Source organism: Mustela putorius, unplaced genomic scaffold (assembly GCF_011764305.1).
Source record: "Mustela putorius furo isolate JIRA1106 unplaced genomic scaffold, ASM1176430v1.1 tig00000738_pilon_pilon_pilon, whole genome shotgun sequence".
Taxonomy (NCBI): Eukaryota; Metazoa; Chordata; class Mammalia; order Carnivora; family Mustelidae; genus Mustela; species Mustela putorius.
Genome location: NW_025421463.1, coordinates 8,264,698 through 8,290,488, shown reverse-complemented (window position 1 = coordinate 8,290,488; position 25,791 = coordinate 8,264,698). Strand labels below are relative to the sequence as shown.

At 48.0% G+C, this 25,791-nt stretch overlaps 1 protein-coding gene across 1 annotated transcript in view; it reads right to left on the bottom strand.

Moving 5' to 3' along the window:
- The window catches only part of MYH9 (myosin heavy chain 9), an 88,839-nt gene extending 85,475 nt beyond the window's left edge, over nucleotides 1-3,364 (bottom strand). Inside the window, exon 1 of the mRNA XM_045083927.1 lies at nucleotides 3,146-3,364. The gene's annotated coding sequence lies outside the window, so the exon portion shown is untranslated. The remainder of the gene's footprint in view (nucleotides 1-3,145) is intronic.
- Nucleotides 3,365-25,791: the final 22,427 nt, after the last annotated feature.

Sequence of the window (25,791 nt, the reverse complement as noted above, 5' to 3'; positions counted from 1 at the left end):
GCTTCCTGACCTGAGGACCCAGAGAGTTGAGACCTGTCATTTACATATTTTCTTAGAAACTGACACAGCCATTGTATATCGGCCCTACGCACACCTTACTTCTTTCAGTTCTCACACCTAACCCTTCAGGGTACGTACCCATTCCCATTGACAGAGAAGGGCCCAGTGGCTCCAGGAGGTGACATGACTTGCCTAAGGTCCTAAAGCTAATTAAGTGGCAGGGTCAGGATTTGAGCTCTAGCTCTCAGGCTCACCACCCCCCACTTCCCATCTCTAAGACTGGCATTCTAGAAGTCACGGGAGCACCCCCCCCCCCCACTTCCCAGGGGGTGACCAGGGCTCCATTCTGTCCTCACCAGAGGACTTGAGCCCAGTCTGTCCTCACCAGGGGACTTGAGCCCAGGAGTTCAGTGCACCAAGGGTTAAGGCCGAGAGGCAGTGACTCTCTGGGGCTGCACAAAGGGAAAATGCACTTCCTGCCCCTGCGGGCAGAGATGCTGTTTTATGCTCAGCAAATTAGGACGTTTGTTTAATTAAGACGACACACAGATTTTGTTATTCTAAATATTTTTGGAACATGATGCTTGGGAGGAAGCTGTCAAGGCATGGATTTTTTTTTTTTTCCTTTCTTTCCCTGGCTTTAGGTTTCTTTCTCCCCCTTCAAAGGAAGGGTAAGGCCAGGCTCAGAGGAAAACAACAGCCAACCCCTCCCCTCCTTTTGAAATAAAGATGTCAAGCTGGTAAAGGCTGTCTTCAGTACTTGATTGAAGGATTAGCTAGAAGAGGAAGTGAAGAAAGCACAGAGAGCCAGGTTTCCAGCAATACCCTAGCAGGCGACACAACAATGCCGCATTTTCTGAGTGTGCTTTTCTCTCTCCCCAAAGCTAACAGATCCTCGTTTTGTTTTTTCTGGAGCAAGAACAGGCAAAAGGCAGCCTGTGATTAACACGCTTCCTTCATTCTGCAAGAGGAAAGTTGTCCCATCTCCCACCCCTTTGGTTAAAAAGTTTAAAAATCTTTATAAAAGTAAAAACTCAGAGAGCCGGGACCCTGATCCTCTCTTTCCTCTACCCTCCTGTGCTCTTCAGGCAAGCAGCCCCACAGACCACCTCTGGAGTGGAGCTGCCCTTCCCGCACAGAGCCTGCCAATCCAGGCACCTGGATCTGCCCACAGGCACTGGCGGGGCTCAGGGGCTGAGTGTGAAAAGCAGAGCTCTTCGGGGTCACCGGCAGCCAAGAGGGGGGCACGGTGACTCTCAAGTTACACAAAGCAATCTCTTGCTTGCTCAGTTATGCAAGTGGGGGTGAGGCTGGGGGTGGGGGGACGACTGGGAACTCCTGGAGGGCCGAGGCCTCTGGGACCTGGGCAGAGTGGGCTGGCTCCTTGCTCTCACAGTCCCCATGACTCACCGTACCTTTCTGAGGACCATGTCATCTTCGTCTCATATTAGAGTCATCTGCAGATTTGTCTCAGCATTCCCTAAGTGCCGGAGGGCAGGGGCCAGGTCTTACTCAATCTCCCACCCCCCCCCCACCACCTGCCAGAGTCCCTGGCACAGAGCAGTCAGTTAAATATTTGTTCAATTACACATCTATGTACCCTCCCTCTGCACCTCGCAGCCTTGTATATAAATTGACTAATATTAATCGAGTGATTGTCTAAACAGGCCTTAAAGCAGCCTCTCTCCTCACCAAAAGGGGAATAAACCACCAGGTGAGGTTATCAAGCAGGTCTCCGCGGTGTCAGAAATGGCCACAGTGTTGCAGGAAGGAGCAAAGGCTCGCTTCCCCTTCAACAGTTACTCAACAGTTACTTTGAAATCCTCTTAAACCTAGAAAAGGATGCACTGAACCGAGGAGTTGTTGGGCCTCTGACCGCCTAGCGCAGAAGGCCGCTGGTCTCCGGGACCTGCCAGGACCTGGGACTTCCCAGGAACCTTTCTCCCCACACCAGCTGGGTGGGGCCACAGACCGCAGCCGGGCCCTCGCCCCGCCCCCACCTCAAGGCAGCCGGCAACCCAGTCCCGGTGTGTTCAGCGTTGTTATAAACGCCTGGGTTCCCTGCAGGGATAAGGGGGTGCAGTCCTGCCCCGGGCGTGGCCCCAGGACAGAATGGCATGAGGATACCCCCCCTCCTCCTCCGACGGAGAAAAGCGGAGAAGGCAGGGTAACAACCCCGATGTGGCCCAAACAGGGACGATGCAATAGCGCAGGTCTGGTCCTAAAGGAGAAGGGCCCAGCTCCCCGCCCCCGCCCGCGTGGGGCGGCCTCCAGGTGCGGTGGAATCAGGTGCGCTCCGGACCGCTCAGATGGCTGCGGGCATTCCTGGGCCCTCCTCCGCCGGGTAGCGGAAGTCAAAAGTCAACGGCTGAGGGGCTGGGGGCGGGGGGAGTTTGGGGGGGTCCTTCCTGTCTCGCCTGGCACCCGCCGGGTCCCGGTCCCCCACGCACCTACCGCACCTCCCCGTTCCCCTCCTCCGCCCAGCCGATCGCAACCGGGCGAATGAGGAAGTCGGGAGCGGAGGGCGGAAACTGAGCCGAGTGCAATGTCTGCAGCAGGACAGTCCGATTCTGACTCAGGCGGACGCCCTGACAGCTGCCAAACGGTCCCTGCCTGCCCGTTACCTCCGTTTCGAAAACGCCTGGAAACTTCCAAAGCAGCCGCTGCCCCCTTGTCCCCCATCTCACGCTCGCTCGGTCCGGTCCTAGGGACAGCGGCTCCCCGGAAGGGGTTAAAAAGTTTGCCCAACTTGGGCTCTCCGCGAGGCGAGGGCGGGGCGCGTGCCCCGGCCGCAAGGGGAGGTCGAGGCTCCCGGTGCCTCGCCGGGGGAGTACGCCGGGCAGGCAGGGGGAGGGGCGGAGGGTTTCCGGGGAGCGCCGGCCCCAAAGCCTTGGCCTGCTCCCGAGGCCCTGCCTCCAGCGGCGCCCTCTCCGAGAGTCGCGCAGGGGGTCCTCCGGCCGCTCCCGGAAGGATGCTGTGCCCGGGCCCGGGCCCGCGGCGTTCGCACCCCCCCCCTTGCCCCGCGCGCCGGTCGCCGGCCGCGCAGAGGCCGAAAACCACACGTCCGGCCGCTCGCCCCAGACGCCGCGCGTCCCGTCGCCACCGCCCCCGCCCGGGGCGGGACCGGCCGGTGCGGCTAGCTCACCTGAACCTGGATCTGCGCCGGGGAACGGGCGCTGCTTCTCCCGAGAAGGCTTTCTCGAGCGCTCGGGCGACGGCGGGGTGGGGCGAGCACGCGAGGCGGGTGCTGCAGCAGGTCAGTCTCGCTCAGCCTTCCGTGCCCTGCCCGGGAGCCGCGGTGATCTGCGCGCCTCACCGCACCCAGCTCAGCTCCTCGCCGCCTTCCCGCCCCGCCCTTGCGGCCGCCCGCCTATTCCATCCCGGCGCCGGCTCGAGGGCGGAGCCTGGAGGGACGACACCGCCCCCTCGAACCGCCTCGCCCACTCCAGCCCGTCCCCGGTCTTGATGGACAGACATCTGGGGCCTGTGGGAAGGGGGTGGGCGGAGCCTCTGGGTCCAGCGGGGTGGGTATTCATCCTCGCCAACCGCCCCCACCTCCACCCGCCCCACCTTCCTCCGCGCTTCCTAGGCGGGAGCCCCGCCTCATAGGGCGGGCCCGACGAACAGCCATGTTCCAGGGAGAGGATTGACACAGAGAAAGTCCAATCAGAAGGAGGAGGCTCGCAGAAGGCTCAGGCCGGGATTTTGGTGCATTGCCGAGGCGGGGCGAGGCGGGGCGAGGCAGGGCGGGAGCCGGCTGGGAAGGTCTGGGGTTCTGACACCCCGCCCCTCGAGCTGTTTTCCCGGTCCCATGTCATCCTACCAGAAGAACAGATATTAAGTACCATATATGGAAAAAGTGCTATTTTACATAATTATGATGGCCTGTGGGGGCGGGCATGGACTCAGCCCCGGATCCGGTGAGGGCGCCCTGAGTTCGATTCCTGACCCTCTCTTTAGAGTGGGCACGGCGCGGTCTTCCAGCCTTCAGAGCTGTCCTCACAGGGATTCCTGGGGTGGGGTGCACTTCCAAGCATTCTCACCTGCACCTGATTAATTCGCACACTTCTCTTTAGATATGTGTTACCAGTGTTTTCTTGGATGTTCTTTTTGGGTAGGCAAAGAGCCACTCTTTTTGGTTACTGCCTACTACACGAGGATAAAAACCTTTTTTATTAAAAAATTTTTTTTAGGGGGCGCCTGGGTGGCTCAGTGGGTTAAGCCGCTGCCTTCGGCTCAGGTCATGATCTCAGGGTCCTGGGATCGAGGCCCGCATCGGGCTCTCTGCTCAGCAGGGAGCCTGCTTCCCTCTCTCTCTCTCTGCCTGCCTCTCCATCTACTTGTGATTTCTCTCTGTCAAATAAATAAATAAAATCTTTAAAAAAAAAAAAAAAAAAATTTTTTTTAGGGACTGGCTCAGTGGATAGAGCATGAGACTCTTGATCTAGGAGTTGTGAGTTCAAGCCGCAGTTTGGACGTAGAGCAAATAATTTTTTTCCTAAATAATTTTTTTTAATTAAAAAAATTGTTTCGCAATACAAAAATTAAAAATTTTTTTAAAATTTTTTTGCTCTTTTAATCCATCTGGAATCTGGTTGTTGAGAGAGGGAGAAATCTAATATAATTTTCGCAACAGCCAGTTATCTATTCTTTATTCATCACCTTTCCAACTTGTGTGTGCTTGAACCTGCTTCTGTGTTTGTATCCATTGACCTTTCTGTGTGTTCCTGTGCTATTTCCAAAATACTTTAATGATGGTAGCTTTATAATACATTTTCTATCTACGAGGGCAAATTTCTCATGACACTTTCCTTTTGGAATGTTCATACTATTATGACTAAACTATAACTTGAGGGAAAAAATGCATGATGTAAAAGCAAAAGAGCACTGGAAAAAAGAATTTTGCAACCCTAATATACAATATACAAAGCGTTCTTCTCAGTGATTAAGAAAAACCCTGAGTACTCCAAAACAAAAATGGCCCTAAAAAAGGAACAGAAGTAAGAAAGAAGAAACATAAATGGCCAATAATTATGAAAAAAAATAATTATGAAAAAAAGTTATTAGAGGGGCGCCTGGGTGGCTCAGTGGGTTAAACCCTCTGCCTTTGACTCAGGTTGTGATCCCTGGAGCCCTGCATCCCCTGCATCTGCTTCCTCCTTTCTCTCTGCCTGCCTCTCTGCCTACTTCTGATCTCTGTCTGTCAAATAAATAAACAAAATCTTTTAAAAAAATAAAAATAAAAAATTTAAAAATTTTAAAAAGTTATTGGAAATGCAAAGAAATGCAAACACAATATCACAAGATACCATTTTTCACCTAACAAATTTTTAAAAATTAATGAAACTATAAAAATGTCCCGTGTTGGCCCCGTTTAGAGATACAGGTAGGAAAATAAATTGATCAATTCTTTCTGAGAATTCACCATAAAAAAATAATTGGGAAAGTGCAAAGATAGTGGTTTAAAAGGTACTCTTTTCAGGGCACCTGGGTGGCTCCGTGGGTTACGCCTGTGCCTTTGGCTCGGGTCATGATCTCAGGGTCCTGGGACCCAGGAATCCTGGAATCGGGCCCACAACAGGGCTATCTGCTCAGCGGGGAGCCTGCTTTCTCCTCTCTCACTCTGCCTGCCCCTGCCTACGTGTGATCTCTGTTTGTCAAATAAATAAATAAATAATCTTTTTTTTTTAAAAGGTACTCTTTTCAACATTGTTTAGAGTCACTAAGTATTAGAAATAATTGTATAAGACATTGATTGCGTAAATGTTGACACATCTGTATGTTTCAGAATTAAATACCAAAAAAGTCACTAAAATTTTGTTTAGATTTGTATTTATGATTTCAAATATACTAAGTAAAGAAAAGCAAATTATATTTGTTTTATATTATAACAAGATTTCATTTATTTTTGTGCAGTGTTTGTGTGTTTATCTGGGGTGTGTGTGTGCGCACATGTGTGTGTGTCTCAGAGAAACAGAAAATGAACTTTCAAAAGGATTATATTAAAGTGTAAATAAGGTTAATGTCTTGGTAGAAGGATTGTGATTATTTTTTTCTTTTTGCTTATCTGTGTTTCTAACACAAATATCACTTGCATAATTTTATCAAAGGTAGAAGAAAATTACTCACTCCGATGTCACCTCTTCAAAAATGTCCTCCATGACCCTGCAGGCCAGTTAGGTGCCTGTCCTTTGTACAATCACATACCTTTCCCTTATCTCTCTCACTGCACATTAGATTTTAATCCTCCATCTCCTAGCTGTTTCCTCTGCCCAGGTTGGGAGCTGTGTGAGGACACAGAGGGACTGTGCCTTATTTGTCTCTGTGGACCTGGAACCAACACAAGGCGTGGCATAAAATAGTCCTTAGTGAATACTTGGGCAAGACTCAGTATCTATTTCCTTATCTGTAAAATGGGTATAATCACACCCTTATACCATTTATGGAAATAGTTCAGGATGGATCAGAGTCCTAAATATAAAAAGCAAACAACAAAACTTCTAGAAGAAAGCATAGGAGAATTTTTCCATGACCTTGAAATAGGCAAAAATTTCATAAGACACAAAAAGTATAAACTATAAGAAAAAAGACTGTTAAATTGAACTTAATTAAGATTAAGAACTTCTGGGGGCGCCTGGGTGGCTCAGTGGGTTAGGCTGCTGCCTTCGGCTCAGGTCATGATCTCAGGGTCCTGGGATCGAGTCCCACATCGGGCTCTGTGCTCGGCGGGGAGCCTGCTTCCTCCTCTCTCTGCCTGCTTCTCTGACTACTTGTGATCTCTCTCTGTCAAATAAATAAATAATCTTTAAAAAAAAAAAAATTTAAGAACTTCTGGGGCACCTGGGTGGCTCAGTCGTTAAGTGTCTGCCTTCAGCTCAGGTCATGATCTCAGGGTCCTGGGATCAAGGCCCACATCGGGCACCCTGCTCAGAGGAAAGCCTGCTTCTCCCTCTCCCATTCCCCCTGCTTGGATTCCCTCTGTCGCTGTTTCTTTCTGTGTGTCAAATAAAGAAATAAAATCTTAAAAAAAAAAAAAAAAAAAGATTAAGAACTTCTGTTCAACTTCTGTTCATCAAAAGACACATTTAAAAGAGGGAAAAATCAGGGCACCTGGGTGTCTCAGTTGGTTAAGTGACTGCCTTTGGTTTGGGTCATTATCCCAGGGTCCTGGGATAGAGCCCCACATCAGGCTTCCTGCTCTGTGGGGGAGCCTGCTTCTCCCTCTGCCTCTGCCTGCTGCTCTCCCTACTTGTGCTCTCTCTTTCTCTGTTGTAAAAATACATTAAAAAAAAAAAAAAAAAGACTGACAAGGTGCCTGGTGGGTTCAGTTGGTAGAGCAGGTGACTCTTGATCTTGGGGTTTTAAGTTCAGACCCCAAGCTGGGGGTAGAGTTTACTTTAAAAAAAAAAAAAAAGAGGGTACCTGGGAGGCTTAGTGGGTTAAAGCCTTTGCCTTCAGCTCAGCTCATGATCTCAGAGTCCTGGGATCGAGCCCCACATCAGGCTCTCTGCTCCGTGGGGAGCCTGTTTCCTCCTCTCTCTCCCTGCCTGCCTCTCTGCTTACTTGTGATCTCTGTCAAATAAATAAATAAAAATCTTAAAAAAAAAAAAAAAAAAGAAAGAAAGAAAAGAAGAAAAAAAGGTAGAAAGGAAGAGAAGACAGACAACCCAACTTTTTTTAAGTGGGCAAAGAGTTATATGGGCACTTATAAAAGATGATACCTAATTACCCAGGAAGCAACAAAAAGGTGCTAACCATCATGAGTTATCACGGAATGCCAATTAAAACCATAAAAAGATAGCACTATCCCCAACCAGCAGGATTAAAATTAAGATACAAAATGTTGGCAAGAATGGGAGTTACTGGAACTCTCATAAATGGCTTGTGGGAGTGAGTGTAAGTTTCTACAACCACTCTGCGAAAGTGTTAGTTGAATATACGTGTATACGTGTATATCCAATGATCCAGCAAGCCACCCTTAAGCATATACCTAAAAAAAATGAGTACAAAACAAAAGTAGGTACAAAAATGTTCATAGCAGCTTAAAATAGCCAAAAACCAGGAGGAGAGAAGAATACCAACGGTGAAAAAAATATATGGAGTATGTTCATGCAATGGACTAACACAGAGAAGGGGGAAAAAATAGTTAACATGTAAAGAAATATGAAAATGTGGGGCTCCTGGGTGGTTCCGTCGGGTTAAGTGCCTGACTTCAGCTCAGGTCATGATCCCGGGACTCCAGGATCAAGTCCCTCATCGGGATGCCTGCTCAGCAGGGAGCCTGCTTGTGCTCTCTCTCTCTCTCTGACAAAGAGATACATAAAATCCTTAAAAAAAAAAAATACAAAGATGTCAATGTCCGTGAACTGACAAATGAATGAACAAAACGTAGCATCTTTGTACAATGGAATATTAGCTAGAAAAAGGAAGGAAGCCCTGACGCTTGCTACAACAAGGTTGAGCCTTAAAGACAGAATGATGAGTGAAAGCAGCCAATCACAAAAGAACACATTGTTTAATTTCATGTATATGAAATGTCCCGAATAGGCAAATCTATAGAGACAGAAAACAGGTTAGTGGTTGCCAGAGGCTGGGGAGAGGAAGAAATGAGAAGTCACTGCTAATGGCTAGGAGGGTTGGGTTTCTTTGGGTATTTGTTTTGTTTTGTTTCTTTGGTTTTTTTTTGAGGCAATGAAAATGTTCTGAAATCAGATTGTGGTGGCAGTGGCATACTCCACGACTATGCTAAAAGCCTACTGAATTGTATACTTTAAGGAGTTGGGTTTTTTTTCTTTTTCTCTCTCTCTCTTTTTTTTTTTTTTAGATACAGACAAAGAGAGAGTGCAAGCGAGCAGAGGAGAGGGAGATCATCTCCAGCAGACTCCACACTGAGCACAGAGCCCAACACAGGGCTCGATCCAAGGACCCTGAGATCAGGACCAGAGCAAAAACCAGGAGTCGAATGCTTAACTGACTGAGCCACCCAGGTGCCCCTGAATTGTATATTTGATTTACTTATGTATTTATTTATTTTTAAATAGGCTCCACTCCCAATTAGAAGTTTGGACTCACAACCCTGAGACCAGGAGTCACAGGCTCTGCTTGGTTCCCTCCCCTCCTGTCATTTTTTAAATTTTATACTTTAAGAGGATAAACTTTATGGTACATGACATATCTCTATTACGCAGTTGTTTTGTTGTTGTTGTTGTTGTTGTTGTTTTAAAGATTTTATTTATTTATTTGACAGACAGAGATCACAAGTAGGCAGAGAGGCAGGCAGAGAGAGAGAGAGATGAGGAAGCAGGCTCCCTGCTGAGCAGAGAGCCTGATGTGGGGCTCAATCCCAGGACGCTGGGATTGTGACCTGAGCCCAAGGCAGAGGCTTTAACCCACTGAGCCACCCAGGCGCCCCTGTTTTGTTGTTTTTAATGATGGAATCTCAGAGACACACTGTTGAGTAAGAGTTTAGATTAAAAAAAAAAAAAAGTAGCTACTGTATGAGTCTGTTTATGTGAAGTTCTAAGACAGGCAAAATCAGGGTTCCTGGGTGCCTTAGTCCTTAAGCTCTTCGTTTGGCTCAGGTCATGATCCCAGGGTCCTTGGAAAGAGCCCCACAGCCAGCTCCCTGCTCGATGGGAAGCCTGCTTCTCCCTCTCCTACTCCCCCTGTTCGTGTCCCTCTCCTGCTGTCTCTGTCAAATAAATAAATAAAATCTTTAAAAAGAATGTACTGTCAATAAAGGAATAAATGTACAACAGGAAAATAGGTGACATTTTTCCGGGTTTTGGACAGCAGCCATCCTAACTGATGTGAGGAGGTATCTCATTGTAGTTTGGATTGGCATCTTGGCCATTTGTAGGTCTTCTCTGGAGAAACGTCTACTCATGTCCTCAGCCTATTTTTGAATTGGGTGGTTTGTTTCTTGGTGTTGAGTTTTTGTGTTTTTTTTTTTATATTTATTTATTTGACAGACGGAGATCGCAAGGAGGCAAAGAGGCAGGCAGAGAGAGAGGGGGAAGCAGGCTCCCTGCTGAGCAGAGAGACTGATCGCACCAAGCCTGATGTGGGGCTCGATCCCAGGACCCTGAGATCATGACCTGAGCCGAAGGCAGCGGCTTAACGCACTGAGCCACCCAGGCGCCCCCTTGGTGTTGAGTTTTAAGAGTTGTCTATATGGGGGTGCCTGGGTGGCTCAGTGGGTTAAAGCCTCTGCCTTCGGCTCAGGTCATGATTCCAGGGTCCTGGGATCGAGCCCCGCATCGGGCTCTCTGCTCAGCGGGGAGCCTGCTTCCTCCTCTCTCTCTGCCTATTTGTGATCTCTGTCTGTCAAATGAATAAATAAAATCTTTTTTAAAAAAATAAATAATTAATTAAAAAAAATTTAAAAAAAAGAGTTGTCTATATGTTCTAGACATTAATCCCGTATCAGATATACGATTTCTAAGTATTTTCTCTCAGTCTGTGGGTTGCCTTTTTACTCTATTGATAGTAGATAATGAGGCACAAAGGTTTTTGATTTTCCTAAGTTTTAATTTGCCTATGTTTTTGTTGCATGTGTTTTTCGGTCTTTTTATCTTAATCGACATTATTTTTTAATGCTAGAACAACACATCCTAGACTAGACAGAATACCTTGGGGAGGATATATAAGAAGTGAGGGACATGGAGGTTTTTTCCTTAGAACTGGGGGGCTAGGAAATTGGGGTGGGAGAATTTTCACTGAAAAACCCTTTTAAATCTCTTACATTTAGACTCATCGGAATGTATTATCTATTTATAAATCAAACCTAAATATGAAAACATATGCTACATATCAAAATAGACATATAGGGGTGCCTGGGTGCCTCAGTTAGTTAGGTATCCTGGAATGGAGCCGGACACCAGGCTCCCTGCCCAGTGGAGAGTCTGCTTCTCCCTCCCCCTGCTCTTGTGCTCTGGCTCACTGTGCCTCTCTCTCTCTCCCCTTCTCAAATAAATAAATAAAAACCTTAAAAAATATATATATACATATAAAATAAAACAAATTCATTTTTAAAGTTACAAAATATTTTTTTAAACACAGAAAAATATCTAAATTACCTATAGTTCTCTTACCCAAGACTCTCTATGTGTTTCCCTATTGTTCGGTGTCTAAACGATGAACTCCCACCATCCTGGTTCCTGCCAAACCTGTCTGTGCGCCTGACTTCAGCTCTACTCACATTTCCAGCCTCTCCATGCCAATCAGACTCAGACCCAGAGGCCTCCCTCGGCCTCCTTCGTCCCTAGGAGCCTTCAGTCCTCCGGAGACCATCTCACCCAGGCTTTCTTCCTTCTTGCTAGACTCTCACTGCCTTCTGTCGCTTGCGCTTCCCTCCTCGCCTCCAGACAATGACCTCAGCGTCAGAGGTCTCCTCCCACTTCCCCTCTCCCCTGGATTTTCACATCCTGAGTTGATTGCGCTGAAGTTTAGCTAAAAGCATCAGCCCAGCCCAGATTTACTGAGCCTTTCTGGGCAGGCATGATTACCTTATTACATCCTCATCTCAACCTTTTGATGTGGGTACTATTACTCTCCCCCATTTCCCAGATGTGTAAACTGAGGCACAGAGGCGTCAAATAATGTGCCTAAAACCACAGCGGATCTCTCAGATTCTAATAACGTTCTAATTGCGATTTGTTTATTACTCTCAACAGCCCAATTGTTATTCTGACTTTTTTTCTCCTCCTTTTGCAGAGGGGAACACTGGAGCCCAGAAGTGACTTGATCAGAGTCTTTGGGCTTATAGGTGGCTGTGCTGGGATTTGAATCCAGATACTCTGGTGGCACAATATCCAAAAGCTCTCTCTTGGTAGCCTGCCCTGGCCCTCCGTGACCCTAGAGCACCTTCCACTTTTATCCAGTCCAAGAATCTTTCTAGAAGCTTTCTGGACAACTCCTACACTGAGAGCCTGGCTGGGCCCGGTTGGGGGGGGGTAGGGGAGGGGGGAGGGAGAGGGTGATAGAAGAGGGGGCATCCAATAGTTTCCAACCTTCTGGTAAGCCCTGATGGGTGTCCAGCCATCAGACACGAGAATCCCCGGCAAGAATTTATTTATTTATTTTTTAAAGATTATATTTCTTTATTTGACAGAGAGAGACACAGCGAGAGACAGAGAGAGAACACAAGCAGGGGGAGTGGGAGAGGGAGAAGCAGGCCTCCCACTGAGGGAGCCCAATGGGGGGCTCAATCCCAGGACCCCAGGATCAGGATCTGAGCCAAAGGCAGACGCTTAATAACTGAGCCACCCAGGTGCCCCCTCACCACTCCCCCGGCAAGATTTTAATGAAGGCAGTCTCAGGAGGTGTATCCTGAGCACCTGTATTTTATAAATCTGATATTCATGCAGCAAATGATTACTCAGCACCCGTCACGTGTACTCCCTCACTGGGCCCAAGCCTTCTCCTTCCCTGGAATGGCACTCAGGCCTCTCCAGCATGTGCCCCGTGAACCTAGTGCAATGTCTCTCATGCCCAGCAGACATCTTCTGTCTCCAGGGTTTCCAGACTCCACTCAAGATCTCCATGTCCCCCTTTCTCTTACGTCTTCAAGGGTGATGAGTCCCTCAGGAGGCCTCTCAGACCCTCCCCGGGGTGAGCAGAAGTCCTCCCCTGTGCTCCCACTGCACCCTGGGCTTGCTTCCATCATGGATGGGACTCTCAAGCCAGGGCTTTGTTGCTGCTGAAATCCCCAGGACCTGGTGTGGTCAAACGTTTGAGGAGCAAATGAACAAATCAATAAGCTAATAAAATAAGAACAGGGGCGCCTGGGTGGCTCACTCAGTTAAGCATCTGCCTTAGGCTCAGGTCATGATCTCAGGGTCCTGGGATCGAGTCCTCCCTGCTCAGCAGGGAGTCTGCTTCTCCTTCTCCCTCCGCCCCCTTCCTCCTCCCCACCTCCAATTCATGCTCTGTCTCCAACTCTCTCTCTCTCTCAAATAAACAAATAAAATCCTTAAAAAAAAAAAAAAAAACAACCTAAGAATAGAGGTGAAAACAGTACACGAAGACTAAGAAATACAATTATCCATTCATGGGTGCCCCATGGTATCTTACCACAGATGGGTGCTGAAGAATAAATAACCATTCTTTTGGGGGTTTGGAGGGGGTTTTTTTTGGACAGTTTTATAGAGATATAATTCACATACCATGCATTTTACTCATTTCAAGTGTACAGCTAGTTTAGTGGTTTTTAGTATGTTCACAGGGTTGTGCAACCACCACCACTCTTTAATTCCAGAACATTTTCATCACTCCAAAGAAACCCCATATCCATTAGTAGTTGGTCCCCGTTAACCCCCTACCTTCTCCCCCACTCCTAGGCAGCCACTCCTCTACCGTCTGTCTGTCTGCCTTTGCCTATTCTGCACATTTCATGTAAATGGAGTCATGCAGTCTGTGGTCTTTTGTGTCTGGCATGAGTCTTCAAGGGTTGTGTCTGTTGTAGGACGCATCCGGACTGCCTTCCTTCCTATTGGTGAGTGACACCCCACGCTATGTTTCCCCGACTCGGCCGATGACAGTCCCCGACCTTCACGCGTGAACGTAGCTTTTAGCTTCTGCAGCAACATTTTCATCCTATCTCACTGCGTCTGGACGGTTCCTGTTGGAGGAGGACGGTGTTTATCCCCATTGTGCTGATGAGTCAAGTGAGGCTAGACAGAGCAATGGTGTCTCTGCCAGAGACCACGGGCCGTTCAGTGGCAGTTGTAACTCAAAACCCTTTTTCTCTGGGCCCATTCTGTCTCCCTCCACCATCCAGTTGATATCACATGTCTCTTTTTCCCTCATAGGCCCGCTGTTCAGGGCGTCCACAGTGCCCTATGGCCACCAGGCCTTGGGCACACAGACGTTTGGGTGTGTGCTCGAGGTTTTTAAGTCTTTATCTTTCTTGTCTGGGTTTATAAGCCAAAGGTCTGCCCTCGCCCCAGTCTCAGAGCAGACAGGCCATTTCTACATCCTGGGTGTGGGTGGTGAGGACATGGCCAGAGGAGACCATGCCCCGGGAGTCCTGGGTGCCTCGCTGTCCACGCTGCATGAGAGGGGCCTCTCACAGACCTTCCGACAGCCACTTCCTTCTCCTGGCCATGCCCCTTCCTCCCCGACCACGGAGCACCTTCACAGCACTTATAAGCACATCGGGGTTCAATGTGTTTTGCATCTACTCCCCCAAACCTGGGAGCTCCGGATGGCAAGGGTCCTAATCATCTCTGTATCACAGAAAGTGATGCTTCCTAGAATTCAGCCAGTGTCGGTGGCATGGATGGATCGCCCCATGCTTTAATAATAGTGCCTACAAGGGGTACCTGGTGGGCTCAGTCAGTAGAGCATGAGACTCTCTTGATCTTGATCTGATGAGTTTGGGCCCCATGTGGGGTGTAGAGATTACTTAAAAAAAAAAAACCCAAAAACTAATAATAATAGTGCCTACGATCTATTGCGTGCTTACCACAAGACATTTTATCCTGACAGCAACGCTCTGATGTGGTATCCAATCTCCTTTTCGCAGAAAAGGTAAAGTTGACAGGCTCAAGGTCATAGACAGTGAAACAGACCTGGAATTTAACTCTAGACTGATTTAGGGAGCCTGGGTGGTTCAGTTGGTTAAGCAGGTGACTTTTTTTCTTTTTTAAGATTTTATTTATTTATTTGACAGAGAGACATCACAAGTAGGCAGAGAGGCAGGCAGTGGGGGCGGGGGCAGGGGGGAGCATCCCAGGACCCTGAGATCATGACCTGAAGTGAAGGCAGAGGCTTAACCCACTGAGCCACCCAGACGCCCCATGACCTTTTTTATTTTTTTTTTTTTAGATTTTATTTATTTATTTGTCAGATAGAGAGGGTAACTGACCGAGCCACACAGGCATCCAGAATGTGACTCTCAATTTCAGCCCAGGTCATGTTCTCAGGGTCCCCAAGCTGGACTCAAATCCACACTCAGCAGGGAGTCTGCTTAAGATTCTCTCTCTCCCTCTCCCTCTGCTCCTCTCCCAACCCTGTGCTTTCTCTCTCTCTCAAATAAATAAGTAAATCTTTAAAAAAAAAAAGAAATCTAGGCGCGCCTGGTTGGCTCAGTGGGGTAAGCCTCTGCCTTCGGCTCGGGTCATGATCCCAGGTTCCTGGGATCAAGCCCCGAATCGGGCTCTCTGCTCAGAAGTGAGCCTGCTTCCTCCTCTCTCTGCCTGCCTCTCTGCCTACTTGTGATCTCTCTCTCTCTGTCAAATAAATAAATAAAATATTAAAAAAAAAGAAAGAAAGAAAGAAAGAAAGAAATCTAGACCTATTTGTCTCCTACTGTGCTTCTCTTTACCACCAGCGGGACCCCTCAAAGGGCAAGTGGGAATTGAGAATCAGACCTTTGGGAGTGCATGAGTTATTTTATTTAGAAAGCATCCTAGAGCATGGGGGAGGAGGAAGGAGCCGAGGGAGAGGGAGGAGAGAAGCAGACTCCCAGCTGAGCTTGGACCCTGAGGCAGGGGCTGGGTCCCAGGACCCTGAGATCTTGACCCAAGTCAAAATTAAGAGTGGGATGCCCAACTGATCGAGCCACCCAGGAACCTCCCAGAATGGATGATTTTGGCAAGGAGGGGGGCGAGATTACCCAAAGCTTCTCAAATTCTACTCACCTGTGATCTCTACCAGGAGATCCTACGTCAGGTCTCAAGAAAGAAACCAGCTCAGAGAGGTAAAGTGTCTACCCAAAACACACAGCTCAGTGGAAGGACCCGCCCTCAAGGCCAGACCTGCCTGTTTGCAAGGGCAAGCTGGCTTCCACCTCACCGTCACTGAATAGCTATTCTCCATGGCATTGCTCAGACGGAGGGCTCGGTTATGGTTATGGAGCAGCTTTAGAAGTAAATTAATAAATTCAAATCGTGGAGAAACACAGCCCCTTGTCCCTTGCACGTGGGTGCAGCCACTTTGGAAACAGCATGGCGGTTCCTCATTCTACTAAACAGTTACCGTGCCTAGAAATTCCATGCCTAGGTACTGACCCGGGAGAAATGGAGATGTTTGTCCACACCATCCCGTGTCACAGCAGCATTATTCGAAGGAAAGAACTCAATGTCCACGAACTGATGAATGGGTAAGCAAAACGTAGCCTCTCCATACAACGGGATGTTATTTGACAATAAAAAGGAGTGAAATTCTGCCGTGTGTTACAACACGGACGAACCCCTCCCTCTTTGAGGAAGTGAAGGACGCCAGTCACGAAAGACTGCATAGGGTGTGATCCCATATATAGGAAATGTCCAGAATAGGCAAATCTATAGAGTCACAAAGTAGAGGAGTGGTTGCCAGGGGCTGAGGGGAGGACAGAACGGGGAGTGATGGGTGTGGGGTTTTTTTGGGGGGTTGACAAAAATGTTTTGGAATTTGGTAGTGGTGACAGGTGCACAGCTCTGTGACTGTATTATTGAAAACCATTGAATTGTACACTTTAAAAGGGTGAATTTTATGGTATGTGAATTATATATCAATAAAGCTGTTATAAAAAGAATAAAACTAAATAAAAATGAAGTGACCTTTGTCATCCATGGACACAGGAGCTTGAAGGTCAGAACCACCAGCCGCTGGACCCCTCCCACGCCCATGCTTTGACAGATCGTGGCCTCTTTTGAGCCCCACTCATGGCCCCTGCAGGCACCCTTGGCCTGTTTGACTAGTGGGAGTGTCCCTCCCCCACTCCTCCCTTCGAGTCACATTTGGTCCTAGTTTACTTCTGTGTGGCAAAGAACTTCATGGTCCTAGTGCATCCCTTGCTGGGAGGTCAGGCCACATGGTGTGACGTTGGTCCCAAGATGGGCGAGCCACCTTAGCAGCCCAGCCCAGCTGGGTGGGCAGAGAATCAGGATGACATCACAGGATTTCAGCCATTCCAAGCAAATGCAGCTGGGACACACCCCCCGGCCCCCCTCCCCATTCCCCCACGAGGAGGGATCCGACTGACAGCCAGATATCTGAGTTTGAATCTCTGCTCTACCATCACCTACAAGCTGGGTGGTCCCAAGCATTCTCTTAACAGCCTGGAGGCTCCAGTTGCTCACCTGAAAAAACAAGAGTGATGATCTCAATCTCACAGGACACTGAGAAGTTCCTGGTTATCCACACTGGATGGTCCATGGAGCCCAGTGGCCTCAGCATCCCTGGGAGCTTGCTAGAAATGCAGACTCTTCAGGTGCCTGGGTGGCTCCCTCGCTAAGCATCAGCCTTAAGCTCAGGTCATGATCTCAAGGTCTTGGGATGAGTCCTGTATTAGGCTTCCTGCTCAGCAGGGAGTCTGCTTCTCCCTCTACCCCTCCCCCAGCTTGTGTGCGTGAGCACACGGGCTCGCTTGCTCGCTCTCTCTCATTCTCAAATAAATAATTTGCTCTCTCTCTCTCTCTCTCTCATTCTCAAATAAAGAAATAAAATCTTTAAGAAAAAAAAAAAAAGAAATGCAGGCTCTCGGGCCCCAGCCTTGACCCCCGAAATCAGAACCTACATTTTAACATCAGGCCCAGGGGATTCATATGAAGGCAAAATTTGAGAAGCGCTGGTGAGAATCAAGCAAGACTAGGCAGGTGAACACCTGGTCCACACTAGGTGCCACCCGCATGGAAGTTACGGTGTTTTATTGTTATTTAGAAAGAGGATTTTCCTGGGACGCCTGGGTGGCTCAGTTGGTTAAGCAGCTGCCTTCAGCTCAGGTCATGATCCCAGCATCCTGGGATCGAGTCCCACATCGGGCTCCTTGCTCAGCGGGGAGCCTGCTTCTCCCTCTGCCTCTGCCTGTCATTCTGTCTGCCTGTGCTCGCTCTCTCCCCCTCTCTCTCTCTGATAAATAAATAAAATCTTAAAAAAAAAAAGAAAGAAAGAAAGAGGATTGTCCTTGCTGTGTGATCCTAGGCTAGTCACTTGACCACTCTGGGCCTTGGTGTTTCCATGCCCCTTCTCACAAGATAGATTTCATGAAGTTCATCTGATAAAAAACGTGTGGGAAGTTGCTTTAAACATTTGAGGGCTGTATGCATGCGCGGTTATCTTAGCCAGTGTGGAGAGAGGGTGACTTGCAAGATTGTGGAGATAAGAATAGGTTTGAAACAATGCCCAAACACCAGGCAGAGCGGCAGAGGCCCTGGCAAACAGCCAGGAGTGGCTGGGGGAAGTGCCCTACGGACCACCAGAGCCCTGTTCACCTTGACGTCCTTGAACCCAAGGGAATGGGGGCAAAAGCACAAAGTGCTGTCCGGCAGGGCAGGGCGGGGAGGCAGCGGCCAAGGCGAGGTGCGGGCTCACAGCTGGGCCCTCCTTGTAAGCAGGGTAAAGGGCTCCCGCGGCAGACGCTTCCGGTAAATGCCCAGGTCCCGTTTAGCAGGTCTGCAGGGGCCTGGGTTCCTCCTCTGCTTACCTGCGGCCACTCTCTCCAGGGCTGGTGCCTGGGGTGGGCCGGAATGTGTTTGCTGAGAACACTCCCACGTATTCATTCCCAAAACGCTCACAGCAGCCCTACGAGGTAGGTCTCTTTCGATTACAAATGGTACAAATGAGGCCTCGGAAGCAAAGAGACTGAGTGATTTGCTCGACACCACAGAATTAATAAGGGTTGGAGCCAGGAGCTGGGGCCCCTTTCCGAGCAGCATTTCAACTGCATCGAATAATCAATGTAAATAAATAAATAAAATAAAATACTCTATTTTTGTTTTTTAATTTAATCTATTTTTTAAGATTTTATATATTTATTTGACAGACAGAGATCACAAGTAGGCAGAGACACAGGCAGAGAGAGAGGAGGAAGCAGGCTCCCCTCAGAGCAGAGAGCCCCATGTGGGGCTCCATCCCAGGACCCTGGGATCATGACCTGAGCCGAAGGCAGAGGCTTTAACCCACTGAGCCACACCAGGTGTCCCTAATTTAATCTATTTTTTTAAAAAGATTTTACTGAGATAGCTTGAGAGTGAGGGGGAGGGGCAGAGGGAGAGGAAGAAGCAGACTCCCGGTGTGGGGCTCAATCCCAGGACCCCGGGATCATGACCTGAGCTGAAGGCAGATGCTTAACAACTGAGCCACCCAGGCGCCCCAAAAGACTTTATGTTTTTACAGCAACTTTAGGTTCACAGAAAAATTGGAGATGTCCCATATACCCCCCAGTAGCCTCCCCATCGTTAACATCTCTCACCCAGAGTGGTTGTGATTTTGTTATTTGTAAAAATACATATAGTTGGGGACGCCTGGGTGGCTCAGTTGGTTAAGCAGCTGCCTTCGGCTCAGGTCATGATCCCAGCGTCCTGGGATCGAGTCCCACATCGGGCTTCTTGCTCGGCAGGGAGCCTGCTTCTCCCTCTGCCTCTGCCTGCCATTCTGTCTGCCTGTGCTCGCTCTCTCTCCCCTCTCTCTCTCTCTGATGAATAAATAAAGTCTTTTTAAAAAAAAAAATACATATAGTTGGTCATTCAGAGAACAAAATATTTTTCTCATAATTGCTCTCGGTCAAGGTTCCAGGCTCACAGCTCCCAAACCCTTTGGAATTTCCTAAGTGTTGACAGCCACAGAAGTGTCTTTTGTTACGTTAATGAGGTGACTTTCTCGGAAAGCCCCGGTGGGGGCTGGTGGCCGGTGGAGCCAACCCAGAGCAGAGAGGGTTGGAATTTTCATTCCTACCCCCGTGACCTGCCTGGAGGAGAGTGGCGCTGGAGGTTGAATCAGGGGTTACTGGCTAATGATTTAATCGGTTGTGCCTCGGTAATGAAGCCTCCGTAAAAACCCAAGAAGATGAGGTTCAAAGAACTTCCAGTCGGTGAACACAGAAAAGATTCCAAGACTGATCCAGAAGGTCTGTATCCTGTCCCCACACCTTACCCTAAACCTCCCTTCCCTCTGGTTGTCCTTGAGTTACAGGGCCTTTTATAAAAAAAATTAGTGGTCTAGTGAATAAACAGGTTTCCTGAGTTCTATGAGCTTTGGCAAATTAATGGGACCCAAGATGGCGGAGGGGGAGGTCTTTGGAACCTCGGATCTATATCTTGTGGGTCAGAGGCACAGGTGACAACCTGGACCTGTGACTGGCATCTGAAGGGGGGTGGGTGTCTTGTAGGACCGAGCCCTTCACCCATGGGATCTGGCCCTGTCTTCGGGTAGAAGTGGCAGAATTGAGTTGACTTTCAGGGCCCTGGTGTCTGGAGCAATTGCTTGTTGGTGTGGGGGAACACCCCCCCCTGCAAACACACACACATACTGGAACTGGTGACCAGAACCCTAATTAGTGGGACATTTGTTCCAAGTGATGAACCTACACTGACACATCGTCACCCAAATCCATGTTTACATTAGGGTTCATTCTTGGGGTTGTACACTCTGTGTGGGTTTGGACAAATGTGTGATCACACGAATCCCTCATTACAGTATCATACAGAGTCTTTCATTGCCTTAAAAATCCTGTGTGCTCTGCCTGTTCCACCCCTACCCCTGCAACCACTGATTTTTTTTTTTTAAACTGTATCCATAGTTTTACCTTTTCTGGTTGTTATATGGTTGGAATCATACAGTCTGTATGTGGCCTCTTTGGACTGGCTTCTTTCACTTGGCAGTATGCACTTAAAGTGCCCCCATGTCTTTTCATGGCTTGATAGCACATTTCTTTTTAGTGCTCAATAATAGACCATTATCTGGATATACCATGTATATCTATTCACACGTATCTATTCACCTACCAAAGGACATCTTGGTTGGCTTCCAAGTTTTGGCAATGATGAATAAAGCTGCTGTGAACATCTGTGTGCAGAATTTTCTTTGGACCGAAGTTTTCACTTTTATTGTCTTTTAGCCTAGAGATGGAGATGGTTGGTTGGAGGCTGGCCTGAGAACCATGAAGCAGAGAGATCAGGGGCTAGATGTGGTCTTCTAGGACCAGAGAAGGGAGGAGGAGGAGGAGAAGAAAGAGGAAGTGGAGGAGGAGGAAAAGTACTAATCCAGTAGTCCTATTCATAGCATCAGTCCAGCAGAGAGGTCTGATGAATGAGGGTCTCTGAGCAATTCAATTTCAGGTTTGCTGCCTGGTTAATTACATTCCAATAACAGCCCCAGTTGCAAAGCAGTACATGCAGGTGCTTTACTCATGACAGTGTCCAAAACAGCGTACTTAAGATTTTTTGTTTCTTTACCTTCAAACATCCATATATTTGAGGATATATCTTATAATACAAATACACTCACATAGATGAAACAGATTTCCCCCAAATACTCTGAGATCTTCTAATCTACTTCATTGTTTAAAATGCTGGTCACAACATTGACTTCATAGCACATCAATGGAATTTTTTATTGACAGTGTAGCCTTTGGTAAGTTACTGAACCTTGGTCAGCCACCAGGCATCCCTCAAAATGTTGTTTGAGTAGTAAGAGAGATAAGGTATATGAAAAATTTAACACAGAATCTTTCACACACAAACCAGGGTTGAACCCTGAGCTAGGTTCTCCTTCCCACAATTCCATACTGCCTCTCTGGAGAAGCCCAACTTGCTGGGTGTGGCTTCCAATGGTTGTGCTACTGGTTACAGCTGGCCTTCAGGTAGAGGCCAGGGTAACCACTCCTGGAGAATATAAGCTGTCCTCATGCCCTCCTGGCCCTCACCCTCTTGTTCGATTTACTTTATTCATTTTTTATTATTTTTAAGTAATCTCTATACCCCACACAGGACTCAAACCTACAACCCCAATACCGAGTCACATGCTCTTCCAACTGAGCCAGCCAGGCGCTCCTCCGTTGTCCAATTTAATTCACCATCCATTTGCTGGACACTGACTAGACACATGACTATTTCGCTTTTCCCTTCCTCAGCCTGGAACTCTCCAGATACTGCATGGTGTCCTCCTCTTGTCATTCAGATTGTTCCTAAAATGTCACCTCCACACAACCACCCCTAAAACCCCTAAACCAAACAAGAATCAATATCCCTGTCTAGGGTAGTCCCTTTCCCCTGCTCTGTTTCTGAGCACTTGTCACCACCTAACAAACTGTGCACTGCGTTGGTTTATCCATTAACTCTTTGCCTTCACTGAAACATGAAGTCCGGGAGAGCAGGAACTTACAGAGTTGGTTCCCTAGTCTATCCCCAATTCCTGTGATAGCAGCTGGCACAGAGCAGGAGCTCAGTGTTTGTGGAATCAGTAAATGACACCAGGCCAACGCTGGGGAGGTGAGCTGATGAAACAAGGAGGGCCGTGGGGACCGTGTGGGGACCGTGTGGGTAGACATATGGACGAGTGCTCTCAGACAAGTACAAACCAAGTGCCTGGAACACAGAGGAGGCAGGGACCAACTCCTAACTGTGGATCAGGGAGCAGGCTGAGTGATCCCAGAGGCTGGGCAGAACTTCAAAGACGGAGTTTTAAGGAGAGAGAGTGGTGTGGAGGCAAAGGCAAGGACAAGGCTGGGGCAAAGTCGGGATAGAGAGGTGGTTGGGCACAGAGATCACTCTGTCAGATGGTAGCTTCGGGGTCAGGGTTGATGGGCAGCTGGGAAGAGGCCAGGGCAGTTTGTAGAGGGCTTTGAATGCCAGGCTAAAAAGTTCTCTGACAGTGTCCTAAGAAGATCCCTCCAGGGGCTCCTGGCTGTCTCAGTCCGTTGAGCATGTGACTCCTGATCTCAGTTCAGGTCTCCATCTCAGGGTCCTGAGGTCAAGCCCCATGTTGTGCTCCAGGCTGCGCGAAGAGCCTACTTTAAAAAGGAGAAGGAAGGGGCACCTGGGTGGCTCAGTGGGTTAAAGCCTCTGCCTTCGGCTCAGGTCATGATCCCAGGGTCCTGGGATTGAGCCCCACATCGGGCTCTCTGCAGGAAGCCTGCTTCCTCCTCTCTCTGACTGCCTCTCTGCCTACTTGTAATCTCTGTCAAATAAATAAATAAATCTTTAAAAAAAAAAAAAGGGAGAAGGAGGGGGAGGGGTGGGGGAGGGGAAGAAGATTATCCATCTGTATTTTATATCTAACAGATCTATGTCAGTACACACATAGGTAGAACACACATATATATACACAACACGAGAACCTACTAAAACATAATATTTAAATATATATGCAATTTTTAAAGTTATATATAAAATTTAAAATATACATATTCATGGGGCGCCTGGGTGGCTCGGTGGGTTAGGCCTCTGCCTTCTGCTCAGGTCATGGTCTAGGGGTCCTGGGATGGAGGCCTGCTGCAGGCTCTCTGCTTGGTGGGGAGCCTGCTTCCCCCTCTCTGCCTGCTGCTATGCCTACTTGTGATCTCTCTCTCTTTCTGTCGAATAAATAATAATAATAATTTTTTAATCTTTAAAATAATACATATTCTTAATTTTATTTTTAAATTAATTTTTTAAAATTATTTTTTAATGTAATCTCTACCCCCAATGTGGGTCTCTCAACGACAACCGGAGATCAAGAGTCACACGTTCTACTTACTGAGCCTGCCAAGCGCCCCCCCAAAATAATGTACATATTTTTATTTTAAAAAGATTTGTTATTTATTTATTTGACAGACAGAGATCACAAGTAGGCAGAGAGGCAGGGGGAGGCAGGCTTCCTACTGAGCAGAGAGACTGATGTGGGGCTCGATCCCAGGATCCTGGGACCACGACCCGAGCTGAAGGCAGAGGCTTAACCCACTGAGCCACCTAGGCGCCCCTAATGTACATAGTTTTAAAGTTATGTTTTAATAAACTCCCACGGATCACAGTTTGGGCATAAAAAGCTTTAGGTTGAAAATCTCCCTCCCACTCCTGCCCTCCCCTGCCTCATCTTCTCCCCAAAGAAGTCCCGCAGAAGTAACCAATGTTACTGTGTTTGGCTACCCTACAGCCGTTTCGCGGTTACCACCGCCGCTTTCCACGGCCGCACGTGCCGAAGCGGTGTAGTGTAGGCGGTTCATGGCTCTGACCATCAACCAGCCGCCCGGCCTCCTTCACCGCGGCCCGGTGGCCCTTCCACTTCCGCCCAGAAACACAGCGCGCGCCACCCTCTGACAGGTAGATTTAGTTGAGCCCGCCCACTCTGGTCGCAGGAGCCAATCCAGCACGTTATGCAAATTTGAATCTAATTCTGCTCCCCAATGGTAGCAAGGTGCAGGGACAGGTCAGCCGGGTTCCCCTTTACTGCTCGTGCCCTGAGAAAGTCTGGAAGATTTGTGCCAGCGGCAAGAAGAACTTGGAAACCGGGGAAGCGGGAGAATTAGGGGCAGGGACTTAAAGGGGACTGACAATTGAGGCTTGAAGAACAGCTAGAGGTCATTTCACCTGGACTCCGGTTTGACCATCTCTCTCCCTCCACGTCCTTCCGGCCAGGTGCTCGCATAATCTTTGCTGAAATCACTACGTGCAGACTTGGCCCAGCTGATGTGAAAGCGGGACGTGACTTCCTGGGAAGCAGGTCCAAGGTCTGGCTGCTGGGTGTGGGGGAACAGCCCCAGAGAGAAGCAGAACAGGCTCAGATCCCGCCTCTGCCACTGGTTAGCTGTGTGTGCCTTGGGGCAACCCTGCCATCTTGCTAAGTAAGGCCTCAGCTTCCTCACCTGGAAAATGGGAGCAATAACACTACTCTCCTAGCTCCAGTGTTAGGATAGATGGGCTAGCCGAATGAAAACGCAGATTTTGATCTCTGCAAGCCATAGTGCTTGACAATTAGAAGAGTATCTCAGGATCCTGGGATCAAGCCCTACATGGGGCTCTGCTCAGCAGGGAGCCTGCTTCCCCCCAACCTGCCTCTCTGCCTGTTTGTGATCTCTGTTAAATAAATAAATAAAATAAAATAAAATAAAAAGAAGAATATCACTTTGAGGTTAGACCAGGTGATCCATTCTTGGTTTTCCCGTTTATTTGCCATGTGATGTCAGGCAGGTCACTTTGCCTCTCTGACTCTCGCTTTCTTAAATTCTAAAGTAAAAAATTCTGAGGGCTGTCATTAGGATTAAATGAATTCAGGTTTATATGGCACTTGGCACACGGCCAAGTCACGTGTTTCTAGAACCATAGGTCCTCCTGGAACCTCAGTTTCATTATCTATATTCTGGATACAACAATACAGTCATTCCCTACCTGCCCCAAATGATAGTCATGAGCCTTAAATGTCTTAGGACACAATTTATAAATAGGAAAACATTATACCAATGTTAATTAGTGATATTGCAAGGCAGTCAGCACACTGGAAAAAAGTGTGATGTTGGCCCTGGCTCTGCCTTTTATTCTGGGTGACCTTGGACATGTTATTTTATCTGTCCAAGGGTCAGTTTCCTTTCCTGTAATATACCAAGTTTATAGGGTCATTGTAGACATTGGGAAAATGGTGTGTGGAGAGTGCCTGCTGTATGCCCAACACACAATAAATTTTAATAAACCGTACCTATTATTACCAGCAAGCTTTCCTTTCTTTCTTTCTTTCTTTCTTTCTTTTTTTTAGATGTAGGGAGGGGGAGAGGGAGAGAGAGAATCATTAAGCAGGCTCTACACCCAGCACAGAGCCGGACAGGGGCTTCAATCTCACAGTCCTGAGATCTTGACCAGAGCCGACATCAAGAGTCAGATGTTTCACCAGCTGAACCACCCAGGTGCCCCACTAGCAAGTTTTTCTTTAAATGTCCCTGGATTCTATTTCCAGAACTGAGGTACTGGGAGATAAGGGTGAGTGACAAGACTGGCTTTTCCCTGTACATCTTCCTAGGCTTCTTCCTGTATATCGTTTGACTTGTATTATGGGAATGTATTAACATTTTTATTTTATTTTTTTATTTATTTATTTTTTTCATCTTTTTTTTTTTTTTTT